The following is a 9,466-nucleotide window of genomic DNA, read 5'->3' on the forward strand; positions in this document are numbered from 1 at the left end:
AACACCAAAGAAGGGCAATTTTGGAATAATAAAAAGAATAAAATAAGAAATATCAACCAAAATTAAAAAGTTTTGAAAATGTTAGTGCTAATATTGCTAAATTGGATTTTTATTGTGCCACCCAATACAATTTTCCATTAATTTAATCAATCAAATCTTTTCCAATAAATTACTTATAACTTCCAACATGAATTATCTTTCTCTAAAATAATTAATTATCTTCCACAATAATTAATTATTATTTATCTTTTTACAAATAATTATATTTTCCCAAAATATAGTTATTTTACTTTTTTTCCCTTACTAAATATTCTTTCTCCAAAATACAATTATCTTTTCTTTAAATAATTATATTTCAACAAATATAATTATCTTTTCCTTTCACATAATAATTATATATATATATATATATATATTTCCATATATACATATAATTATTAAATCTCCAACAAACTTTCCACCCCACAATTTAATTAAATAATATCCATAATTATTTAATTTAATTTAACTTCAACAACACTAAAGATCTACAACTTTACTTAATCCTCATAACAATTAAATAATTCTCAACAAACACCATGCCAAAACCTCTAATTAATTAAATATTCATCCAACAAATATTTAATTAATTTCAATTCTCACAAAAATCAAATTATTCTTATTAAATGAATTCAAAATAGCGCCTAATAAATTAAATCTAATTAAACAAAATTAAGATACTTAACTCCAAAATTATCTTAATTTTTGGGGTATTACAATATACACTACATTGATACCTCAAACGAATGGAGTGCCTGGAGGAATGAGCTATCTGAAGAAATATTCAATGATTGGGAGTTGTGTAATCAGTAGCACGACTAGTTGAATTTGTAGTTCGCTGTTTACGTTTTGTTTAATGGTTATGTGAAACCCTTTTTTGCTTGTTTGTCAGAGTGATTTAGTGTTTCTTTTAACAAATATATTTATTGACCAATAATATGAATGACACTAAACTTTCATTGGAAGCACACTCTTTTATGTTATTATGTGGCTTATTCGCAGTTTTACTCTGTTGACTAATATAATTGCACTTTTTTAGTATGGTAAGTTCTTCAAGGGCCCCTAATTAGCCCTTATGGACAAAAGAGGAGGACGCAACCCATGTGGAGTGCCTGGTGGAGTTGGTCTCAGGCGGTGGTTAGCAATCCAACAATGGTACATTTAGACCCGAGAACCATAGTTAGCTTGCAAGAATGATGGCTCATAAGATGCCAGGTTATATCATTTAGGATACGACTATCGATAGTCGTATAAAAATGATGAATAAAACGTTTAATACCATATCTGAGATGTGGGGCCCGTTTTACAGTGGTTTTGGTTGGAACGATGAACTGAAATACATCATTGTCGAAAAAGATGTATTCGACGATTGGGTGAAGGTATGCTATTCATTATCTTTTTCCCTTCTCGTTTATAATCGAAGATAAATTAACTCCATCCAATTTAACACATCAACAGAGTCATCCTGCTCCGAAGGACCTACTAAATAGATCCTTTCCCCATTACGACGACCTTTCCTATGTCTTTTTGAGATGTGTGCGAAGGGAGGGCATGTGGAGACATTTGTCAATGTGGGGTCGAATATACCTGGAGGGTACGAGGGCTTTGCAGCTGACAATGCCAATGATATGGAGCTACCTATTATGTTTAGTCAGGGGCTGAACATGTCGCCTGATGAATTTATGAGTAGTTGACCCGAGCAGTCAGGCGACGGTAGGTATGCTTTAAGTGGGTCAAAGAGAAAGAGGGGTGGCCAGCCTGTAGAGATTGCTGACATAATTCGCAATGCCATGAAGTACGCTAATGACCAGCTCTATCACATTGCAGACTGACCGATCTTAAAGAATCAAGATGGAAGCGCAACATGTCAAGAGGGCGTTCAATAGTTACATGCCATCCCTAAACTGAGTAGAGTCGACAGGTGTCGATGTATGTGTGTCTTGATGCATAATATCGATGACATGAAAGCATTCCTTGACGTACCTAATGAGCTGAAGTTCGACTACTGCACTGTGTTCTCCAAGAAAACCCTTCAGTGCTTGATCATGTTCCTTTGTTTGCCTTGTTAGTGTCGTTGTGTGTCTGCTATGTTTACTGTTTTTCTACTTTTCATGTGTCTTGATGTAATTATGATGTTATGCGAACTATATTTGAAGTAATCCAGTTCCTTCATGTTTTTCTATTCAAATTTCTATTTGCATTGCTTTAACGGGGGTGACGCTATATGTGTGAACAAAACAAGGACAAAAGTAAGAAACAGGGCTCAACATAACAATTTAAAACCCACATTTATGAAATGAATGAGGTTTATAGGAAAAATAATTCAAATCTTATTTACAAAAAATATTATGATTTATTAGAATTATATATTAATATTATTTATTTTCAATTAAAAAAAATTAACATAACACTTAATCCTTCCCCCAAACAAGTATTATCATAACCCTACTATCATAATCCTTCCCCCAAACACATACTATCATAACACTACTATTCACAATCATTCCCCCAAACACATATTACCATAACACTATCAATAATAACCCTTCCCCAAACAAAGATTATCATAATACTAGTTTTATCATAACTCTAGGATTATCATAACCATTATCCTCCATAACTCTACCATTCCCCCAAACTGCCCCTTAGTAATTAAGGGAATGGACCTAAAATATAAGATTGAGTACCATCATAGGGAGGAAGTTTGTATAAGGGAAGAAGTTGAGGATGTAGATATGTTTGATATATTTAACATGTACCAGTCTATATATGAAAGAGAAGAAGTAAATGTTGATCATATTTTTTCAAGTACTGATAGCAAACTTCATCAAAAAAAAAAAAATGCAAAGGCCCCCTTATATCCTGATTGTACAAAATTCACAAAGATGTCAATTACGGTGGCCTTATATAAACTTAAAGCTTTGAGTGGTTGGTCTGATAAAAGTTTTAGTGACTTATTGGAATTATTGCATGATATGCTACCTTCAAACAATGTTATCCTACAATCTCTTTATGATGTTTGAATTTTTTTCAAAACATTTGATTTGGGATGTCAAAAGATTCATGGATGTGTAAATGGTTGTTGTTAATTTTGGAAGGAAAATGAGAACTTAAAAACATGTTCGCATTGTAGTTTGCCTAGATGATTGATGGATGCTCGTACTGAACGAAGTAGACAAGGTATGCCTGCTAAAGTCTTAAGATACTTTCCTATCATATCTAGATTGAAATGCATGTTTAATACCTATGAAGTTGCTAAGAATTTAACATGACATTCACAACATAAAAGCAATGATGGTAAAATGCACTATTCTATTGATTCAGTAGCATAGGAATTAATCAACATAAAATGGCCAGATTTATTTATAGACCCACATAATTTATGGTTTGGTCTTGCACGGATGGTTTTAGCTCATTTTCTAGTTTAAATACCAAGTATAGTTGTTGGCTAGTAATGCTTGTTATGTACAATTTGCCACTATGGTTATGCATGAAGAATAAGAACATAATGCTGACATTGCTAATTCCTGGTCCTAAACAACCTGATAACGACATTGACATCTATTTGCAACCACTTATTGACGATTTAGAAGAATTGTGGAAAGGAATGTCATGTTATGATATAGTTAGCAAAATGACTTTTTAAAAGTAGTTCTCATGTGGACCATAAATTATTTTCTAGCATATGGAATTCTCTTTAGGTGCACCACGAAAGGAAAAGCTGCATGTCCAACTTGTAGAGATGATACACATGCAGTTTGGTTGAAAAGTAGTAGAAAAGTTTCTTACATGGGTCATAGACGATTTTTACCATCTTCTCATTCATACAGAAAAAGAAAATCTTGGTTTGACGAAAAAGTAGAAAAGAGATTGTCGTCCAAGTTGGTGAATGAAAATCAGATTTATCTACGTCTTGGAAAGTTTGAAAATCATCGGAGAAAATGCAATAAGTGGAAACGAAGTACATAAATGAAAGAAATGTGGAAAAAACAATCCATCTTCTTTGGTTTACCATATTGGAAGGTAACTTTGGTCTTCATTTCTTACGTCCAATTTTCACTTTTGTTGAGGTACATTAAGTAAATAATCTTTTATTCATCTAACATTATTCCTTTTTCACATAGGAGCTAGTGTTACGCCATAATATCGATGTCATGCATGTTTAAAAGAATGTGTGTGAAAACATTGTTGGGACTTTATTAGGCATTGAAAACAAATCTAAGGATGGTGTTCAATGTTTAGAGAGAAATTGGTAGAGATCGAACACGAAATTGTTGAAAAACTATGCCTTCTTGAGAGGTTTTTTCCTCCTTCAATCTTTAATATTATGGTACATCTGGTTGTTCACTTGGGACGTAAAGCTTGATTATGTGGATCAGTTTAATTTCGTTGGATGAATCTATTTGAAAGGTACCACATTTATTGTTATATAGGAGTTTGGAGTAACTTCGGTTCTAGTTATGATATATTTATTGACATAGATACATGAAGGTACTTAAAGCATATGTTAGGAATCAAGCAAGACCAGAAGGGTGTATTACTGAAAGTTATTTAGTAGATGAATGTGTAAACTTTTCCAGTGGATTTTTTAATGAGCCGCTAGAATTCTTTTGCAAAGAATGTCATAATGAAGAATCGAAGAATAGTGCCATTCTTGAAGGTCATCCAATATTAGCAGGGATATCCGTTATGATGGATGATGGTGACTTAAATAATGTACATAGATATGTGTTATTCAACACTACAGAGATTGAACCATTTGGTGGGTATGTAGTTAAAGTTGAAGCCTAAAATTATTACTTCTTCTTATTGTATAATACACATGTAACCCAATAATTTTATAGGATGCATATGAATGAGTTACTTACGTCGAATAGAAGACTTGTTAGAGATAGTAGCTTGTTGTGAAAAACACACTCTAATGAGTTTCCATCATGGTTGAAACTAAAGGTACATTATTTCTTTTACGCCTTAGTTGATAAGCTCCAAAATAATAAGCTACCAAAAACAACAAAATCATGTATTTGGACTTGACAAATTGAAATTGATTTATCTAACATTAATGAATCGAAGTTAGTAAAGTGGCTTGCAAATGGACCTAGAAAATCTGTAGTGTCTTTCACTGGTTTTATTGTTAATGGTCAAAGATTCTATATTAAGAGTATTGAAAGACCAACACAAAACAATGGTGTATCTCTTTAAAAAAACACATTAAGCAGAGAACTTCTACAGATGAAGCTAAAGTTGTTGACATGGTTTCTATGGTGTGCTAACATATATTATTTTGTTAGATTATTATGTACATCAAATTCCTCTGTTTAGATGTGATTGGGTGTAAATGACCTAAATGCAGTAAGAGATGATGATGGTTTTATGCTTGTCAATTTACAGTAAAGCCAACATCAATTTAGCAAGGCATCGTTACTTGCATCACAAGATAAGCAAGTATTTTACTCAAGAGAGAATAATACATCCAATTGATATGTTGTATTGAAGGCATCACCTAGAAGATTTTGTGATTTAGAGATTTATGATGGAGAGTATGGTGCATTTATTCATGAAAGTAATTTTACTTCATTGAAGAACGTTGATGAATATAATAAAGAATGTAGTAATGCTTGAGATGATTGTGAATGACTCTTGATTTGAAATTTACATAGTTGAACTTTCACTAAATTTTGGGTCGTACTTTTGTGTTGGCTATAAAGGCTTTCATTTATATCATGTCTAATTTGTAGAAATTTTATGCATGCACAATACTTATATCTTTTGCAGTAATTTTATTCACCCATGTCTACCTAAATGGTAAGAAACCTAAAAGTTTTTATTTATATGTTCCATACATGATTGCTTTATATAAATTTGTTCGATAATCCTACACTAACTTAGATTAATAATTTTTTTATAGACAATAGAGAAGGAAGAAAGCAATGTGCTTGCCAAAAGATGTCCTGATTTTGATCCAAAAGTACAAAAAAAAAAAAAAAAAGGTGTTCTAAGAAGGGATTAAATCTCTTTCCAAAAGGTTACAAACATAGAAAAGCAAATGACAAAGAAGGAGCTACCCTCACAACATCTAGAATTAAGCCATCGAACGATGGAGATAATCTTGATAGTACCCATACAACTCCGAGATCACCTTTACCATTTGATTCGCCAGAATCTTGTACAAGAGGAGCCCTTCAAAAGTTAGCTTCTAGAGGCCAAGTTTCACCAATTTTAGATTGATCGCAAGAAGTAGGTGAGAATATAAACCAAACTGAACCAACTAAGCAACAACTCCAAAAAATCATAGAGGTCCTACAAAGATGAAAACCATTGCAATTGAGGAGTGCAATAAAAGTGAATATAACATTTAACTAGTTTAGACTATCAATTGGTAAATCTTTAGTTGGATTGTTTTCATTTTGAGGTTAGCTTATGAGAGAGGTAGTGTCTATGACTTTAAATGATCGAAGAAAATTATCAACAAGATACAAGAAAATCTTATGGACATTAATTCAAGTACTATATTTTTTTCATTTTGTGTAATTTGATTGATTATAGTATGTTTTATTAATCATACACAATTAGAATTATTTGAAATATTGTAGTTAAGATACAATGTGAAAGAAGATTGACAAAAAGAAAATTTCCAAAAGATGGGTAGATTGTAGAGAGCATGAATATAACGAGTGATCAAACAAATTCAATCAACTTCCAACAATGAAGAGCTTTGTATAATAGAGCCTCCAGTATACAATCTATGCAAGATTGGATGGACTTTGTGAAAGAAAAGAAGTGTGTAAGGTTCAAGGTAAGTCAATGCCATTTGTTTTAAAAGATTCAAACAAGTACAATTAATGATTTTGATGATTAATCCATTTGTGTTTCATTGGTTGTTGTTGGCTTTAGAAATGTATGAGTTATGTATTATTAACAAAGTTTAGGAAGTTGAAACAACAAAAACTACATTAGTGATATGTGTTAAATAGTTGGGGAAATATTAAATACTTAACTTGTTGAGTTGTGGAGTTCTATTACTGATGTTCTTGGAATGACTAAAACCATTTGTTGAGTATATGTTACTTTATGATTTGGTGGGAGGGGGGTTGTGAAAAAAGAATCATTTAAAGATGTTTTCATTAGTTGTTGTCTTTAGAAGTGTATGAGTTGTGTATTATTAACAAAGTTTAGGAAGTTGAAAAAAAAAAAAACTACATTAGTGATATGTGTTAAATAGTTAGGGGAATTAAATACTTGACTTATTGAGCTATGGAGTTCTATTAATGATGTTCTTGGAATGACTATAACCATTTGTTGAGTATGTGTTATTTTATGATTTGAGAGGGGGGGAGGGGGAGCGGGGGGAGATATGATAGTGTGTAGGGGATTATTCATTTGAAGAGTTTTATTGTTGATACCCTTGGGATTAATAAAACTATTGATATGTGTTAGTTTACGATATGTTGTAATGTTTATTATGATTTTTTTAGAAATAGTTGGTAGTTACCAATGTAAAAATAATTGACTACCTTTTTGTATTTACACATTTATGTAATTTAGGAAAGTATTAAAGAAATTGACAAGGAAGGGATAAACACTTCTTTAAATGATGTGGCAAACGATGCAATAAGTTCTTGATTCTGATCGGGGTCATATTAGAGCACTTGGATTTGGAGTCACCTTATCGAAGTTTTCCTTTATTCCTAAAAAAATTGCGACCATGCCAAACTCGAAAAAAAGTGTAAGAAGATGGAGGTTGAAATATCTCAAATGAGATCTTTAATATCTCACCTTCTTAAATCACAAGTATGGAGTTTCATAGCATACTTTAACATAGGTTTATATTATTTATTTCTAATTGTTTAACTTGAATAAAGTATTTTTCTACTTTCTAACTTCAAGGTAATGGAAGCGACCAACTTTCTAACGCTACAAATGATCAAATAGTTAACAATGTTGCTTCTAACCCGATTGGATCTTCACCTCCGATAAGGTCTTTATTGTTTATTTCTTATACTTTATTTTAATTTTAGTATTTTGTTGAACTATGTTAGGTAGAAATAACTCATTATAACTTACTCATTATGCTTAATATTGCATTTTATATTGCCTTGTTGGTAAAGAGTATTAATAACAACAATACTCTTCGCAAGTGCACATTTGCTAGACTGAGGAGTACAGGAGAGGTGGTTGCTAAAGGTCGATGGTCCTCTAATGATCCTAAAGTTATTGTTCACCATATTCCTCTCGGTCCACATGCTGTTAGAGTTTAGGTGGACTTGCCAAAGAGGTCAGATGCATTTTTATGGAGACCTAACTCAAAGATGACATACATTGAGGATGTTGTTGGAAGCATAGTAGCATGACCTTTAGACAAAGTTATTTTAAGTATGTACATTCTTTAACTATTAACTTCTAGCTAGCTTTTTCAACTAAAATTTTGTGTATAAACTTAATTATTCATTTAATTTTTGCTCATAATTTTTTTTTGTAGGTTGATAAAAGAACAATTGTAAAAAGAAGAATGTCATCACCAAGACACAAGAAGCTTTTAACTATTTAGATTTACATTCTAACAAACTTTGTAACTAATAGATGGTAGGTTGATTATTGTGTTAGGTTGAATGATATTAGTGACCATCTTTTGTGAGAATACTAAATCACATAAATAGCATTTTGTATAGGACAACATTCTAACAAACATTGTAACTAATAGATGGTAGGTTGATTATTCTGTTAGGTTGAATGATATTAGTGACCATCTTTTGTGAGAATACTCAATAACATAAATAACATTTTGATGGTACGACTCTTTCTATATTATAAGGATCATTTTTTGTTATTTGACATTTTATTAGCTAACACTGTAACACCCCAAAATTTGGGATTTAAAATTTTATCTTAGTGTAGTTACCGAATTTTGAATTTATTTGATGAAACTTGGTTGGTTATATTTTTTGTTGTGAATTAATTAAGGTTTTGAGTTATATAATTATTTTGATTTGGAAAATGAATTTGGTAAAGTTATTGGTTGGAAGCTAAGGAAGATTTGGTGTTTTAATTAAAAACAGAGAGTGTGAAGATCTTGGGGAAAGAGAATAAAGTAATAAAATAAAGCAAAATACAATAAAATAAAATGATTTATTTTATTTAAATTGAGCATTGGGAAGTGCAATTAATGCATCACCATCATCTTCACCAAGAAGGAAAAAAAAACCCTAACTCTAAAGCGCCGCCGCCACCCTTCTCCCTCGCCGCGCTGTCGTCTCGAGCGCAGCCGTCCGCCCAAGCATTCCGTCGAGCGTCCGTCGCAGATCAACCCGAGTCGATAACCGAGCCGATCGCCAGCCCGATTTCTTCCTCGCAGCCGCATCTCCAACCCGACCCTCGTCTCCCCAGCCGCCAGCTGATTTCTTCCGTCATCCGTCTGCCCCAGCCAAAC

This window comes from Cucumis melo, chromosome 8 (assembly GCF_025177605.1).
Source record: "Cucumis melo cultivar AY chromosome 8, USDA_Cmelo_AY_1.0, whole genome shotgun sequence".
NCBI classification, from domain to species: domain Eukaryota; kingdom Viridiplantae; phylum Streptophyta; class Magnoliopsida; order Cucurbitales; family Cucurbitaceae; genus Cucumis; species Cucumis melo.